This window comes from Orcinus orca, chromosome 4 (genome assembly GCF_937001465.1).
Source record: "Orcinus orca chromosome 4, mOrcOrc1.1, whole genome shotgun sequence".
In the NCBI taxonomy this organism is placed as follows: domain Eukaryota; kingdom Metazoa; phylum Chordata; class Mammalia; order Artiodactyla; family Delphinidae; genus Orcinus; species Orcinus orca.
The window spans coordinates 146,519,572-146,536,824 of NC_064562.1; the positions used below are offsets into that span (position 1 = coordinate 146,519,572).

At 34.5% G+C, this 17,253-nt stretch overlaps 1 long non-coding RNA gene across 2 annotated transcripts in view; it reads left to right on the plus strand.

Moving 5' to 3' along the window:
• Positions 1-17,253, plus strand: part of LOC125964191 (uncharacterized) — a 94,093-nt gene that overhangs the window by 7,585 nt on the left and 69,255 nt on the right. The gene's annotated exons all lie outside the window — the stretch shown is intronic.

Genomic DNA, 17,253 nt, shown 5'->3' on the forward strand with positions numbered 1-17,253 from the left:
TATTTATTAAAATTATATATTATATGTGAAAAGTTCATATTAGTTCATCATCTATATCCATCCATTAATCAGGTTGTATTCTTCATGGAAGATAATGCAAATAATTCCAACTATGTAGTACTATATATCCCATGTTTACATGGTATATTCAAAATGAGAATGATAGCATATTTATTCCTTTGTGGAATTCACTCTTTTGAAGTATTTCTTCTTCTGTGACTTTTGTGTAACTTTGCAAGGAAAAAAAAATCATTCTTTTCAGTTTTACCTAATCAATGAAAAATGCTGCAGCAAAATGTAAGAATACCTGTGAAAATATTTTGTCAGACTAGCGGTAGTGCTCAGTATAAAGCTATGTTCAAATAAAGGTATTTTTTGAACATTTCAGTGTTTGATCCATTTTAAAATGCAGACACAAGAGGATCAGCTCCAATTTTAGTTTCTGCTATATGTAATATTTGTTTCCGAGATATCTTTTTTCCGGTGTGAAATTTTAGATGAGATTAAACAGACACAAAAATGTTTGTCAATAGCCAGATTTAATCTTGCACAGTGAAACACAAGTTTTAAATGGTTTCTTGAGCACTGGTGTGCAGAAATTGTCCAGAGTACCATTAGCTATACAACAACAGCATGTAAGGAAAGGAAAATGTACTTAGATAAAAAAATAGAATAAAAAAAAATAGTTTCAGAAAAAAGTTCAAATGTCAGTATTTAGATGCTTCAATTATTTACATCAAGCACTGGACACTTGTTCTAAAGCAAGTAATCAAATGAATGTCAAATTCACTCTTATTCAGCCATTTTATCTCACTTTTGCAGAATAATAAATCTTTAGAAGTGTTTAATAAAATAAATAGAAATTCGTTGTATATTTTCTGGTGAATCTATTTTAGTAGAAAATTTTCAATTATGAAGATATTTGAAAACTGCTGGAAGTAACTCCAGAGAAGCATAAGCATGGAAAATATTGCAATTTCAGGAATTTACTGTCCAATAGAATTTTTAGAAACATCAACAAACTTATTTCCATGTTTGAGACTTTTCCTAACTATTTGTGTACCTATTGCTTTATTTAAAAGAATCTTTGAGAAATAAAATTTATAAAATATACATTTTAATCAATCATGAAAAAATAGATTGACCACTCTGGCTATGTTGTTTATTGAACATGGATGTGCAAATAAAATTAATTTTGAAAGTGCCATTTACAAATTTGTAGAAGTTATAAAAAAAATACTAAATTCCGGGCCTCCCTGGTGGCACAGTGGTTGAGAGTCCGCCTGCCGATGCAGGGGACACGGGTTTGTGCCCCGGTCCGGGAGGATCCCATGTGCCGCGGAGCGGCTGGGCCCGTGAGCCATGGCTGCCGAGCCTGTGCGTCCGGAGCCTGTGCTCCGCAACGGGAGAGGCCACAACAGTGAGAGGCCCGTGTACCGCAAAAAAAAAAAAAAGAAAAAGAAAAAAAAAATTAAATTTCTATGCATTACTGCAACAGACCAATATATAGATATGTCTTCCACCCTTTGCAAAAAATTGTAATTATTACTTTTATCCTTGTCAGAATACTTTTCATATTGTTCATATTTTCATAATTTTACTGGCATTATTATGTATATAAACTTATGCATAAGAAGATTATCACTGTCTACATTTTTCTGCACTATTATAATTATCATTCCATAATTATTGTTAAAGATAATTTTGTTTTAGAGATTATTTTTGTTTGTTGTTTCCTTTTAGGAACAAAATGTTATATATGCCATGAGTTGTAGAGCCTTCTTTAGGAAACAAATCTTTTTTCTTTATTTTCCTAGAGTTGAAGTTCTTTAACAGAAAAATTGTTGAGGTTATATAAAAAGGTTGTGACCTCAGAAAATTTGGCACTCAAAATCTGCAATGGTCAGCCAGTCTTAGGCATCTACAAAATTAATTTTGGGTCATTGACCTAGGAAAATTTTGAAGAGCTTATAATCTTTTAGGATTGTATATTATATTTCTTTTGGGGATATACTATGTTTCAAACAGTGAATTTTTTTCTAGTGGAATTTCAATTTCTCTTTTGAGTCTTCCTTTCTGAGATAAGGTATTTAACAAAAAGTCAGTAATAGAACTTGTTCATTTTTTGAGGTTAGCAATGGGTCATTTATGTATCATATTAAAGAGTCATAAGAATTGAGCTATTTGTAATGAGGTGGATAGACCTAGAGTCTGTCATACACAGTGAAGTAAGTCAGAAAGAAAAAGACAAATACAGTATGCTAACACATATATATGGAATTTAAGAAAAAAAAATGTCATGAAGAACCTAGGGGTAAGGCAGGAATAAAGACGCAGACCTCCTAGAGAACGGACTTGAGGTTATGGGGAGGGGGAAGGGTGAGCTGTGACGGGGCGAGAGAGAGTCATGGACATATACACACTAACAAACGTAGTAAGGTAGATAGCTAGTGGGAAGCAGCCGCATGGCACAGGGATATTGGCTCGGTGCTTTGTGACAGCCTGGAGGGGTGGGATAGGGAGGGTGGGAGGGAGGGAGACGCAAGAGGGAAGAGATATGGGAACATATGTATATGTATAACTGATTCACTTTGTTATAAAGCAGAAACTAACACACCATTGTAAAGTAATAATACCCCAATAAAGATGTTAAAAAAAAAAAAAAAAAAAGAGTCATAAGAGAACATTAAATTCTTAGATCTTGATTAGGGAATTGATAGAATAAAGGATGGTTTCAGTAAAACCTAGAGGCATTTCAGCCCAAGAATATTGTTGATTCTCTTATGAGAAGGCAAACAAAACTGATTGTATGGATCTAAGTGAAAACTAAGTCCACCAACAGTGTGTGGCCATGGGAATTACTGAAGACAGAGTTGTATTTGGGTTAGGACCCACCAAAATGTGAAAGATTTGAAGCTTGTTTATATCTCAGAAACCTATGAAGCTGTTTTTTTTTTTTTTGCTGTACGTGGGCCTCTCACTGTTGTGGCCTCTCCTGTTGCGGAGCACAGGCTCCGGACGCGCAGGCCCAGCGGCCATGGCTCATGGGCCCAGCCGCTCCGCGGCAGGTGGGATCTTCCTGGACCCGGACACGAACCCGTGTCCCCTGCATCGGCAGGCGGACTCTCAACCACTGTGCCACCAGGGAAGCCCTATGAAGCTTTTTGATAGGCCACATAAGAGTGCTAAAGATCTAATGGAAAACATTATAAATCCCCCTTTTTTATGAAATCTTCTACAGTAGGGTAAGTCCTTTCTGTTTGGGTCCAGTTGATGTACCAATGATTCATGTGTGGAAGAGTCCTCGTGTATTTCTAGAAAGAGTCTGTGAAGAACTTTGATTTCATTGTCATATTTCCATTGAAGTTTCTTCCTATTACGTTTTCTAGAGTGTTGTTACAGAGAAGGAACTTATGTTGGTGAGTGAGAGGGCCAAGAGTTACAGTTACACACTTTTTGAGGCAAGAGTTTTAGGGCACTTTAATGTCTACCACCTGAAGTGTTCTTATGACTCAGAGGAAGTGGTACAAAGAATGGTAGGAAAGTTATTCGTCGTTGTAAGAGAATCACTGTACCAGAATCACTGGTACTACAGTCCTGCTTGGAATTCATTCAGATTCTCTCAGGATTAGGAACTTCTATTACTTTATTTTTTACCTAGGTAGAATGAGTCAATGAATTTTCCTTTGGCCTTTTTATTAATAATGTCAGCAAGTTTTCCTTTGAAGACTTCTGTTGTTTGTTATTTGTTGCAACTTAAGGGAGGGGATCCAAAAGCAGATCCGTTAAGCTACTTTATTTTTACTGCCCTTATTTTATTTGGAACTGTATTTAAAAAATTAATATAAAGTCTCTTACTATTGTTCGGCCAAATGCTGAAATTCATGTAGTGAAGCAATCTGCAAGCCTATTGTTTGTTTACATACCAGCAATGTTCTGTTAGTAAGCTAGCAACCAAAGAGTGGAAAGGGCCACAAAAAAATCATCGCTACAGTCTATCCCTAAAGACTGTCTCAAGGTTATGATTAATTCTGTTGATTTGCCTTTTTGCCATTTGTGGAACTGGATTAATGTCCAATCTATTTTTAACAGGAAAAAACATACAGTAGGTTTCCTTAAAGCTGTTCTACCTAATATGCTCTGAGATGTACTAATTCAGTAAAATTTACTTATCTTCAACTGTTGTCAATTGTTTACTATTGCTAGGTTGAGGGGTCTCATCATCTGTGTTAAGTATCCCAACAGAATTTTGTTGGAAACTCTACCTGATAAAGCCCTGGGATCAAAGACCACTAGGAACATGCCTATAATTAAACAAATGTGGTTCATTACCTCACTGTAGCAAAGGCGAACATCCCAGAAGAAATATGGAGCATCTTGGTAACAATGAGTTGAGCACAGGACAATTGATTGACAGGTTATCTTATTAATTTTTGTCTAGGAAGTAGGAGGAACCAAAGCAGATTAAGAGTTTTTTACTGGAAAAGAAGCAGTAGCTAATCATGTTAGAGGAAAAAAGGAGATGATTGGTTACTTTGTGGCTGTGTAATGTAGTGGTAATTGTCCATTTTCAGATAAGATCATGGTATGATATTGTTTTTTGTCTTTCTTTATCATAGTCATGGAGTAATCTTGTTTGATACTATTTATATGTTTAAATTTTTTTCTGTTCAAGAGAGAATATAAGAGTTTAGCTGTCAGCTGAATGGAAATTATTTTTCAGTCTCACCACAAATCCCTGCTGGTCAAACCCTTTGCTTATAATTCCATTTTACTGAGGTTATTATGCTCACTTTCTTTCTGATTATTAATATTACCACCTGTCCTCTGCCACTTTGGGCTTGCAATATTCTCGCTGATATTATGGAAATAAATCCCATTTTAGTCTCCCCCGCAGTAATATTTCTCCTAAATTGTAAACTCCCATCACAGCTTTTCAAAAGGCATATGTTCATTCATTCACTCAATAATTAATATATTAATGACTTGGCAAAAGGTGTGTTTTCCACGTCCCCCCAAAAGGTGTGGTTAGGAGTGGCTGATCAGACTGAATATAATAGTGTAGTCAAGACTTCCTGCATTCTTGAGCCTTCAGTTTCTTTCATATAGCTTACATCAAAATATGCCATTGATTCTGGGCAACTTTTAAGTCAGATTATAATTAGCCAACCTAGCAGATTATTTACTATTCTCTTGTACATGAGCCCATATATTAAATCCTGAATCCCATGTCAATATATGTAGCCCAAATCAAGATTGTATTTTCTCCTTCTTTGTCTAATACTCTTAGAAATCATTCCAATACAAGCTCCCCAGACTCCCACTGATACATATTAATAAGTTCCATAAGTATTTCTCTGTTGAGGCTATCCACTCCCAGTGTTGACCTTGTACTTCTCTATTTTATGTTGGGATATTCTGCTGAATGCTGGGACTTTTGCTACGAGACTAGAAACAATATCAAGAGTAGGTTTGGATCTATATGAGTATCTGAATCCCCTTGAGAGGGAAATGAACTTGGTAAAGCAATAAAAAGCTTTTTATATGGAAGAAAGCTAACCTGTTCAAAAGAGGTAGTATGAACTGCTTCCACTGGCAAGGCAGGTTAAAAGGGATGCAGAGTTCTTATCCTAATGTGTAATTCCAAATATTCCCATAATAATTCTCCTTTATTACTAGGGCATTTACCTTAGAGTGAAAGACCTGGAGGTGTTAGCATTTTAACTTCACAGTGATTGTCAGGTCCTGGATTTGATCCCTTGACTATAGGAGTCAAGGGACTCCTTGAAATATGTCATAGAAGGCTTCTTAAGTTTTATTTGTGTTTTGGAGTCAGAAGTTCATAGCCTGCAATTTATCTTTTCATATTACCTTTTCTTCATGTACTTTCATGGTTGTAATCAAAAGAAGTCATCTGACAGTTCTATCCATATAATCTCTGTTTAACCAATAACAACTAAGAGCCACAGATCCTTGACCGCTAAAGGCTTTTTCCTCTATCTGTACTTTATTCCACGCCACTGCTGTTGATAATTTGAATAACTCTGAAGCTGCAACAGATGATTAATGCCCATTTCCTTCGTGAGAAGTGAAACATCCTAGGACTCTTCAAACATATAAGCTGAAATATGTTTCAAAATTCTATTTTGAGAAAGTAGCCAGTATAGTCAGTAAAAGTAAGAAAAGTAAAGAATGAGAATGATAGAAAAATTAAAAGTAGATAAAAACATAAATTAAAACAAAATAATTAGCTCTGTATCTCAATTACTTCATTAAATGTGCAGGTAGCACTCCTCTACGTCTATCTCTCTATAGAAAGAATGAGATCCTCAGATTGGTGAAAATGCAAACTCTATATTGTTCATAAGAAGGAAAATGAGGGAAAAATATTGAAAAGAGAAGTTATGTTAAAAACAAACAAATGAACGAACACTGAGAAAATTTAACAAAAATAAAACTGAGTCACAAAAATACAATATAGATTTCATGGACAAAAACACTAAATAAAACCAAGCTGGAAAAGATGTGGAGGTTAAAAAATTGTTAAGGAAGAAGATGGAATGCACATAGTATCTATGGCACCTAAGGTTGTACAGCAAACTTCTAGAAATAGAGGATTTAATTTAAACTTCAAGCTACATGAACATGATCAGACAATTACAGTGAAAAAAATGTTTATACATCTTTCAGGTTGTATGACAAAACAGAATGAAAATAGACAAGAAATTTAGAGACATGTATATGCATAATTTATTTAACCCTCCTGGGAATAATTATTTTTTTTGTGTTTGTGGACCATTTATAAAAATCATATACTTGCCAAGAAGAAATCATTAATAAATTACCCCAAATAGCAAGTTACAGGCTATATACTTATATATTGATTGTGATTCTGATAAAATTATGCTATAATAACAGTAATAGTAATAATAAACTTGCCACAGAAATTATTTTCATAAAAAATCAGAGAGTTTTTCCTAAATAACCATTTAACTGAAACAAATTATAAATTACTTTATGGAAATTAGGAAATATTACCAAAGGGAAAATCAGAACTACAATGTCAAATTGTCCAGGAAGTAGTACTAAAATGGAAAACATTTCATAAGAAAACCTAAGGGAAAATGTTAAGTCTGTTTCTAGAGGAAATACAATGTCTTCAATAATTTTAATAAACAATCAGAATAAATGAACTGTTACTAGTAAATGATTAGCAACAACAAATTTAGCATTTTGTTGGTGAAATTTAAATTAAGGAACCAGGAAATAATTATTCAGCAAAATCATTTATTCAGCAGATGTTTTTGGAGTGCCTACTGTATGCCACGCACTCTTCTGGGCTTTGGGAAACAGCTTTGAATAAAGAAAGAAAAACTCTGCCCTCATGGAGTTTACATTTTGGAGAGTGATGATTGCTTTATGATAATTAGATAGCAATAATTGTTTTGTAGAAATTGAATAGAAAAGAGAATAAGGAAGAGTAGTGTTGCAATTGAAAAAAAGAAAAAAATGGTCGGTGAATATCTTAAGAAGTAGAGTACTTCGGAGTAAAATGAAACTATTTGGAGAAAGCCATGCAACTGTCTTTTTTTTTTTTTCGGTACGCGGGCCTCTCACTGTTGTGGCCTCTCTCGTTGCGGAGCACAGGCTCCGGATGCGCAGGCTCAGCGGCCATGGCTCACGGGCCCAGCCGCTCCGCGGCATGTGGGATCTTCCCGGACCGGGGCACTAACCCGTGTCCCCTGCATCGGCAGGCACACTCTCAACCACTGCGCCACCAGGGAAGCCCAGTAAGCTAATTCTTTAAAAATACCTTTAAATTTTCAAGTAATGACTTTCAAGAATCAAGTTTGAAAATTAAAAACAAAATACTGAACATAATCAGATTTAGGAAAAATACTATATAATCATTCATAATGAAAGTACTAAAATAATCATAAAATGATATGCATATCTATGGCAATAAATTCAAAATGGATGATTTTCTAGAAAATCACAAATTACTTTGATACAGTAAGAATAGAAAATAAATAGAACAATATACAGAAGATGCTATAAAGTTGAAGTTCTACCAGTATTTTGGAAAGGCAAAAGAATCAGATACTAATGCTTGAGTTTTTCTGACCTCAAAAAGAAAATGAAAATTTATGTAAAAATATATATTTTAAGTTTATTTAAAAATTTGATTTAGGGGCTTCCCTGGTGGCGCAGTGGTTGAGAGTCTGCCTGCCGATGCAGGGGACACGGGTTCGTGCCCTGGTCCGGGAAGATCCCACATGCCGTGGAGCGGCTGGGCCCGTGAGCCATGGCCGCTGAGCCTGCGTGTCCAGAGCCTGTGCTCCGCAGCGGGAGAGGCCACAGCAGTGAGAGGCCCGCATACGGCAAAAAAAAAAAAAAAAAAAAAATTGATTTAGACTCAATAAAAATCAAATATTCTATAAAGCTAGAGTAATATAAGGAGCATGAAATTGAAATGGGGAAAAATTAAAAGGTCATTATGTCAAAGACACTGGAAAGATGAAGTGATCTTATAGTTTTGACTGGATAGTATAAGTGGGAAATGGACACTTTTGTATCAAAGTCTGAAATTTTGGATAAATGCAGTTATCCATGGTTTTTGGCTAATGTCCATCAACATTTAAAATGTGTCCATTGAACTTTTAGGAATTTATTCTACAACAATACTTGTACTTTCTCCAAAGATGTATGTAAGTACAAAACTGTTTGCTGCAATACACAATAAGTGGTAAAAATATAAGCATCTGTTAAAAAGACTTAAATGAAAATTATTTATCCATTTGAAAATCCAAATAATCAATTTAAACAACAATTTTTCTAAAACCAATTTTAAGTGAGTATAGATTACGCATAAGAAATTATAGTTCTACGTTGTTAGTCTTTTTCTATTTAAATTAGTATTTATAAATTTACTCAAATGCATTAAAATTCTGGAAGATTATACAAAATTTAAATAGAGCATAGCTTAGTGGAGGTAGAGAGTAAAATAATCTTTAAGGCTTAATTTTTAAATCTTTCCACTCACATTTTTAAGTTTTAAAATAATTAATTGTATAACTGAGAAAGAAAATAATTTTAAAAGAAAAGCAAAAACCTATAAGCTAATGCAAATAATTTAAATTGCAAAACATTCCAGAGAATTTTGCTAAAAATATGTAGTTTGTCATTTGTTATTAAGGTTTATGTCTGTTGCTACAACAACAAAAAATTACAAAAATTGTAGAAGATAGAAATTGCATTTTCCTTTCTTTCTGTCCAACAAGGACCAGGATAAGGAATCCGTGGTGATAAGGGGATATTCATGATGTACTCCAACTCTTCTTAATTTGTAGTTCTACCTTCCCTAAAGCGCTGCTAATATTCACATGGTTAATCATGTCTTCAGTCAAAGGGAAAAAGGGAATATGGAGGAAGAGGAGTGTATGTTCATTCCCATTAAGGCACAAAGGAAATTGCATGCATCTTCTATTTCTCACATCCCATTAGTAGAATGTAGTTATAGAGATTAGTCATGACACATCTGTCAGAGAAGCTGAGAAATGTAGCCTTTAGCTGGGGTTTCAGGTACCCAACTACTAGGGTTTTTTGTTTGTTTGTTTGTTTGTTTTTGCAATACGCGGGCCTCTCACTGTTGTGGCCTCTCCCGTTGCGGAGCACAGGCTCCGGACGCGCAAGCTCAGCGGCCATGGCTCACGGGCCCAGCCGCTCCACGGCATGTGGGATCTTCCCACACCGGGGCATGAACCCGTGTCCCCTGCATCGGCAGGCGGACTCTCAACCACTGCGCCACCAGGGAAGCCCACTAGGGTTTTTATTAGCACAAAAATGGTAGAAGGGATATTGAAGGTAATGTAGTCTTCCAAATTTTTTTGTAAAAAATGTTTCACATCACACAAGAGAAAGAATTGTGGTACTACTGGGATTGTAACAAGTATGTTAAATTAGCAGACGTAGAATAGCTGTCAAAGTAGAATTCAGTAATGCGGATAAAATGTACATAAAAATTAGCTCCTTCTTGCTTCTTTCTCCCTATTTATTGCTTTGCCCTCCCTATTTCTCAAGTGTTTTAATCGAAATATTTTTAATTGGTGTTCTGCTGAGATAAATAAGCAGACCATACTATAGGAAAGATGGATTGGTTTTGTTGGTTTATGGGAGGGGGTGGACTTTTCATGGTTCCTTTCTCTTTTTAATCTCAAGAAAAATAACCTACCTTTATAGATGAATACTTCAGTTTAGAACATAACTCTATAAGCCATTTATCCTGAAAAGGGTTCTGCATGGCTGTTGCATTCTGTGTATCCATTTATGCATCTGAGGTTCATATCAATATCCAAATAATGACTTTAAGGAAGGTATTTCTGAGTCTACAAACAACAAACGTCACTTTCCAATAAACATCATCTTCTAGTTTTCATTGGGTTTCCACTGCCTTTCAATTCCAGGAAAACTAAACGCCATTGATTATTATCAAAGAAGTAGCTAAGAAACATTAATTGTATTGTTATTAAATACATTGTTCCATAAATGGAGATTAGGTCAAATTAAAGGGTAGGTTTCTTCAAGATTTTTATCTCCTTATTTATTCCATTTAATTATTCTATAAATTACTAAGAGAGGAGTGTTTAAACAATGATTCATAATACTAGATTTGTCTATTTCTCCTATTGGCTCTGTCCATTTTTGTTTTATGTGATTTGAATCTTTGTTATCAAGTGCATGCACACTCAGGATTGTCATATCTTCTTATTGAATTGCTCCTTATTATTATATATGTCCCCTTTTATAACTATTAACACAATTGATCCACATTATTTGTGTATATTGTATTTATAAAAAACTCAAAATTTATTTGTATCCCCAAAATCAACACTTGGGGGCTTTTTCCATATTAGCAGACATATGCAGAGACCGTTAAGTCACTGAGGCTCTGTTTATTTTTAGTATATTTTTTCCCCTTAGTGTTTCCATTTTGAACTGTCTTTGCTGTCTTCAAATTCACTGATCTGATGTTAATCTCATTTAATGAAGATTTCATCTCTGACAGTGTAATTTTTGACTCTAAAAATCCATTTGGTTCTTTTGCATATGTTTCATTTTTCTCCTCATTATGCTCATGTTTTCCTTTATATCCTTGAGCATATTTATTGTAGCTGTTTTTAAGATCTCATCTGTCATTTTCTTGTTTCTTTGCATGTGTAGTAATATACAATTAGATCCTGACATTGTGAATACTGTGTTTTCGTGTGCCTGGATTTTGTCTCTTTCTTTAAAGAGGGTCAACGTTTACTTTTGTAGGCCGTTGAGTATTTTTCAGTTAAGCTTTATCCGTTGGAGACTTGTTTTTAAGTTTGGTTAGTGTATACCCAGAACAGAGTTTTCACTAGGAACAATTTAGTCCTATTACTATGGCCTGAATCTTCTGTGGTGTCTATTGAATCCTTCCATCATTCAGTGAAATCTCTCAAGTCTGTGTGGTCAAAATATGAGTATCTTCTAGCCCTGTGTAAACTCTGGGAATTATTTAGCTTATTCCTTCCTGACAGTTCTTTTTCTCAGTATGTTAGAGTTTTACCCTAGGCATGCACAGATTAACTTTCTGCAACATTCTTTTAGATTTCTTCTTCATGACTACAGAGTACCCTCCACTCTGGTACTCTGTCCTGAAAATGCCAGCTTTCCTCTTTCAAAATTGTACCCTCTGTCTTCTCAACTTAAAGAGACTCCTATGTATTTTCTCTAGATTCCTCCTCTATGCACTATAATCTTGAACGTTACTTGAATAGTAAGTGCTATTGTAGGGCTCACATCATTTAATTATAAAATCAATTGTTTTGTTTTCTATTTTTTGAAAGAACATTCTCTAGAACTTGGAAATGAAGAAAATATGAGTCTAAGGTTATTTCATTTTTTAAATTATAGACTTTATCTCCTGATTTGAAAATAATATACTGTCAGAAATAGTGAAGACACTTGTAGTACATAGCCAGAAAAAAAAAAAAGAAAAAATTATGGAGATATGTTAGGCAGGTAATACAAATATTTTCTGGATTTTATGTTGCCTATGGCATTATCAAACTTTTTGAAATTTAAAATTTGTGTTTATTCTTTCATATTAATTAAATATTTATTTTGTTTCTAATTTTGTAGCATAACGTTGTATTATTTTTCTTAAGAGAATGCCATTAAATTATAATGTTCAGTCCCATAAACCTGGACTTATATCCTAGTGGGACATACACTCTTACCTGAGGGAGAAATACTAGGGAGTAACCTTGTTGGCAATGAAGGCCAGGAAAAGAGACCAGCAAATATTCTGAACATATATCACAATTTACTACAGTGTTACATTTCAAGTAAATGTGTCTGTAAAAATCTGATTGAAATTTTTATCCTTTTTTAGTGAAACAGATTTTAATCATAATTATTTTCTAGAAATTGTAATATTTCTCACAATGACAGTAAGTTATACATGTAAATAAATGTATTTGGTGGAGCACAATTCTGTTTGTATATTTTTTAAAGTTGTTATTGTTCATATTTCCATATAAACTCTCAAAAGTTCTCAAACTATATTTAAAATTTTAACTTGTGGTTTAATGTATCTATGTTTGTCTCATTTGGTTATCTATTTCAATAAATATATGAATAAAATATTCTTTTTACTCTTCCTCAAAGAATATAGTAAACCAAGTGAGATGAGAAATGCAAAAAAGACAGTAATCTTCACTGTCAACAAAATTAGTGGAACGTGATGAGGGCTACTGTGACCTGAACATTGAAGCTCCAAATTGGCTGGAGCTCCAGCCAGTTGTCACCATAAGAGAATAAGGGGGGTTGGCTTTCAAACCCTTTCTCAATAGAAGCCAAAAGGGTGGATTTTTATGTTACATGTCCTAGTTTTTTATGAAGATTTTTTAATGTTTTAATTAATTTATTTTTATTGAAGTATAGTTGATTTACAATGTTTCAGGAATAAGCAAAGTGATTTCATTTTATATGTATATATTTAATATATATATACTTTTTCAGATTCTTTTCTGTTATAGGTTATTACAAGATATTGAGTATAGTTCCCTGTGCTCTACAGTAGGTCCTTGTTGTTTATCTATTTTGTATATAGAAGTGTATATCTGTTAATCCCAAATTCCTAATTCATTCTTCCCCCACCTTCCCCTTTGGTACGCATAAGTTTGTTTTCCATGTCTGAGTCGTTTCTGTTTTGTAAAGAAGTTCATTTGTATCATGTGTCCTAATCTTTACATGCTCATCTATTGAACATTGTCTACTATATAATCATTCTCTATACTGAATTCATTCTAAGGTCTCCAGACTGTGACTTTGCTGTTCATGTGTCAGTTTGTAGGTATTTATCTTGTCCTGGTTTTCTTGAATTGATATTGCTTAATTTGAAGAGAAATATAATTGGAGAGGCTCTGCTGCTAAATGACAAATATCGGTGCAACATAGTTCTAGAAACTTGCAAACTTTTATTTTGTCATTTGTTATTCAATTAATGCTAGAATCATTGCTATTTCAATAGCTGCTACGATTTAAGTAGCATAAAATAATTGTCAAAATCTAATGAACTCAGTTACTATGTTGACAGATCAAAATGATCAATTGTGTCTCATATTGGAACATAACTTCCTTTTGACTGTTTCCTAATCTCAGCATGTTGTTATTACCAACTAACAGCCAAGATAGCCCATCAAGACATAAAAAGAAAGTTCTGTTAATTATGCAACAAAAATGTTGTTATACGTCACTGACCTTTTCAAAATTCTTATTTTTGTCAGTGTTTCATAAAGCATTTCTGTAAAGACATAAGAAATAAACAACAAAAGGTCATTGTTTAGACTATTTTTCATAAATGATTAAGGGAAAGACAAAAACATAGTTTTGCATTTTTTGCAATATTTTACAAATTTCTCAGCTAAAATTTTTGAAAATTTTGTATTAAGTATAAAGCTAATTAAATATACAGAATAACAATGGCTCAGTTCTGAAGCCCTTTGAATCTGCACTAGGATAACATAAGCCTTTGATGGGTTTGCATGTTAAAAGAAATCTGCCTTTTCTTTTTGATGTGAGAACTGGATTTTTCAGAACAGACTTTTGTACTTTATCTTACTGGTTTAGCAAAATCCAGGTGAATAATTTTTATAGAAGTTTATAAAAAAGCAAAATGTTAATTTTCCAGATTAATTATAAAATATGCTTCATCTCATAGACATGTAAACACACATTTCTATGTAAAATCCTTGATTCAATAAATTTTTATTGAATGTCTTTCAACTAACAGACACTGTTCATGGTACTGGAAACACTGTAGTGAGCTGAGAAAAAGACAAAATTATGCTGTGATGAGGATCCATTCCACTGTTGGAGACAGAATGACCATGGGCTTGCTTTACTTTGTCATCCTTAGTTCTCAGCCCTAAAGTTCAGTGAGGTCACAGATGCCCTCTGAGCAGAGTTAGGACACCTGTGTAACGGGGTCTCCTCCCTCCGAGCTTGCTCACGAGCTGGTAACTGCTTTTGGGCAGAATTAGAAGCCCATCTATCATTCGTGGTCCCCTTGACAGCAAGACTCTGGGGTCAGGTGTCCTCTGGATCAGACACTCTTTCCTCATCAGAATTTATATGTATGTAGATGTAATTAAATACATAAAGACCCAAAGGAGCTGAGAGAAGAAATTTCAAACAGAGTAAATAGCAATCATAAATGCTCTGAAGTGAAGGGGATCATACCTGAGATATTTGAGAAACAAGGAGGTTGATACAGTCACAGAGAAACAAATCACAAGGGCCAGGTTATACAGGGTCTTATAATTCATGGAGAGAGACTTTGAGTTCTATTCTGATATTCTAATCTCATTTACATCTTAACAAAATCACTGGAATTGCTATCTGAAAATTCATGAAAGACAGTCAGGGGTAGAAACAGTGTACTAATTTGAGTATTATATAACACCAAAGTGTGATGTAAATGGGGCTTTGGCCAGGATAGTGACAGATGGATGGTTAAATTCTGGATATATGTATAAGGATAGCCTGCAGAATTTAAATGAAGACGTGAGCAAAGTGAAATAGCTTACTGCGTAGATGTCTGGGGAAGGAGTATTCCAAGCACAGGGGATTTCAGTGCTCATTGCCTTGAGGTGGGGATGTGCTTGGAGTAAAGGAAGCCCATGTGGCCTGAGCAGAGTGAATGGCTGAATGTTGGGAGCTTAGGAGGAGATGAGGTCAGAGAAATAACAGGGGCCAAGTAAAGCAGGAAAGGGTTTGGTGCAGGAGAGAAGGAGAGGCATCTAGGATAACAACAAGGTCTGAGGGCCTAGGTAACAAGAAGAATTGAGTTGGTACAAACTGAAATGGGTAAGGCTAGACGTGGCGTTGGTTTGGAGGAGAATCAGCCTAGTAGAGTGAAGATCAAAATTTGAAACATGGAAGTTTCAAATATGTTGATAAATACGCTGCTATGAAATTTTCATTAGGAGGAACTTGTCAGACAATCGAGATATGTGAGTTAGCAGTATTTAGATGAGATCACATAGGGAGTAAGATAGAAAGAGAAGTGGTCCCCAGACAGAAACTTGCGGTTTCCACTAGTTAGAGAATGAGACGAAGAGGAGAGTCAGGAAAAAAAAACTGATTAAATCTTGATCCTTTAAGTGCAACCTCCATTCCTAATGCTTTGATTTATTTTTGTGTGTTCATATGCAGATTTCCATATGATTTCATAAAGTGTTGTAGAACATATAAAAATATTTAATATTTTCAGAATAAATTTGCTCTTCTATTTTCCTGAAGTTTAAATGAGAAAGTAATTAAAAAAAATGTTATCTATAGTTTTGGAAAGTGGGAGAAATGGGAAATGGTGCAGGGACTTCTAAATGGAGATCTTTTTATATTCTTCTTGAATTTTGGAAAAGAAATATACCATCCATTGAAAATAAAACATTTAGAGCTATGATTATATTCTTAATGTTGACAGTAGCTGATCTTTTAAGGCTTGTTTTACTCGTGGTGTTCTACAAATGAAGCCCAGTTCTAGTCAAAAAAACATTTATGAGTTTAAGAGGCAATCTGGGGCTTCCCTGGTGGTGCAGTGGTTGAGGGTCCGCCTGCCGATGCAGGAGACATGGGTTCATGCCCCGGTCCGGGAAGATCCTGTATGCCGCGGAGCGGCTGGGTCCTTAAGCCATGGCCGCTCAGCCTGCGCGTCCGGAGCCTGTGCTCCGCAACGGGAGAGGCCACAGCAGTGAGGGGCCCGCGTACCGCAAAAAAAAAAAAAAGGCAAATCTGCATAAAGTAGTGCAAGTAGATTTCAAGTTTAAATGATTTCTCACATTTTTCTATGCTATATATTCAACATTTAAAGATTTATGCATTTAAAGATGGTTTAGCAAACTTTTCATTCTCTATAAAGAAAAGTCCACTTATCTTTTCTAGTCATGTATTTTCTATTGGTTTTGACTTCTTGAAAGGGTAGTAGAAACACATTTTAAATGCTTGGCCTTTTCTACGTGAGATGTTTTTAAAGGGAACAGACTTACGTTTCTATTTTGCATGCTTTCCACACTTATAAGCTTACTGCTAACTATTTTGTTGTTTAAATGAAAGACTGTACTGACAATTAAATGGAGGCTCATGCATGCTCCACTGCCATATCTTATTATCATCAACGTGAGAGGAAGCAGAATGCTGAAATTACTGGTTTTCACCTGCATCTGCATGGCCTTATTATGCCCACCAAGGTGAAAATGTCAACTTGAAGAATGTAATTATATAACTTAAACTGCAGTGGTGGCAAGGTCAAATCCTCGCTTTACTGACCTTAAAAGCGACTATAACTTCTAGGTTTGGAAAAGTCTTTTGTTTATGAATTTGACCTCTCACTTTTACTCCCTTTCTTAAGTTTCTCTTAGATAAAATCTTCCACACGGGTGTTAATTCAATATAGATTTTGGATTTTTTTTTTCCTGTTTCTCTCTTTAATACATAATATTTCCAACAGAGAGAAGGCAGGTAGCATATTTTTACATTTGACAGCTGCCATTTCAGATCAAATATAAAATGCTTTTGAAGATGCTATGAGATAAAGCAACCCAAGGTATTTGTAAATAATTTTAATTTTCAAATGTGATTTAGAATCCATATAGTTTAATACATATATTATTAAAAATTGCTAAAAATTAAATATCTTTAGTTAATATTTAATTATCTATT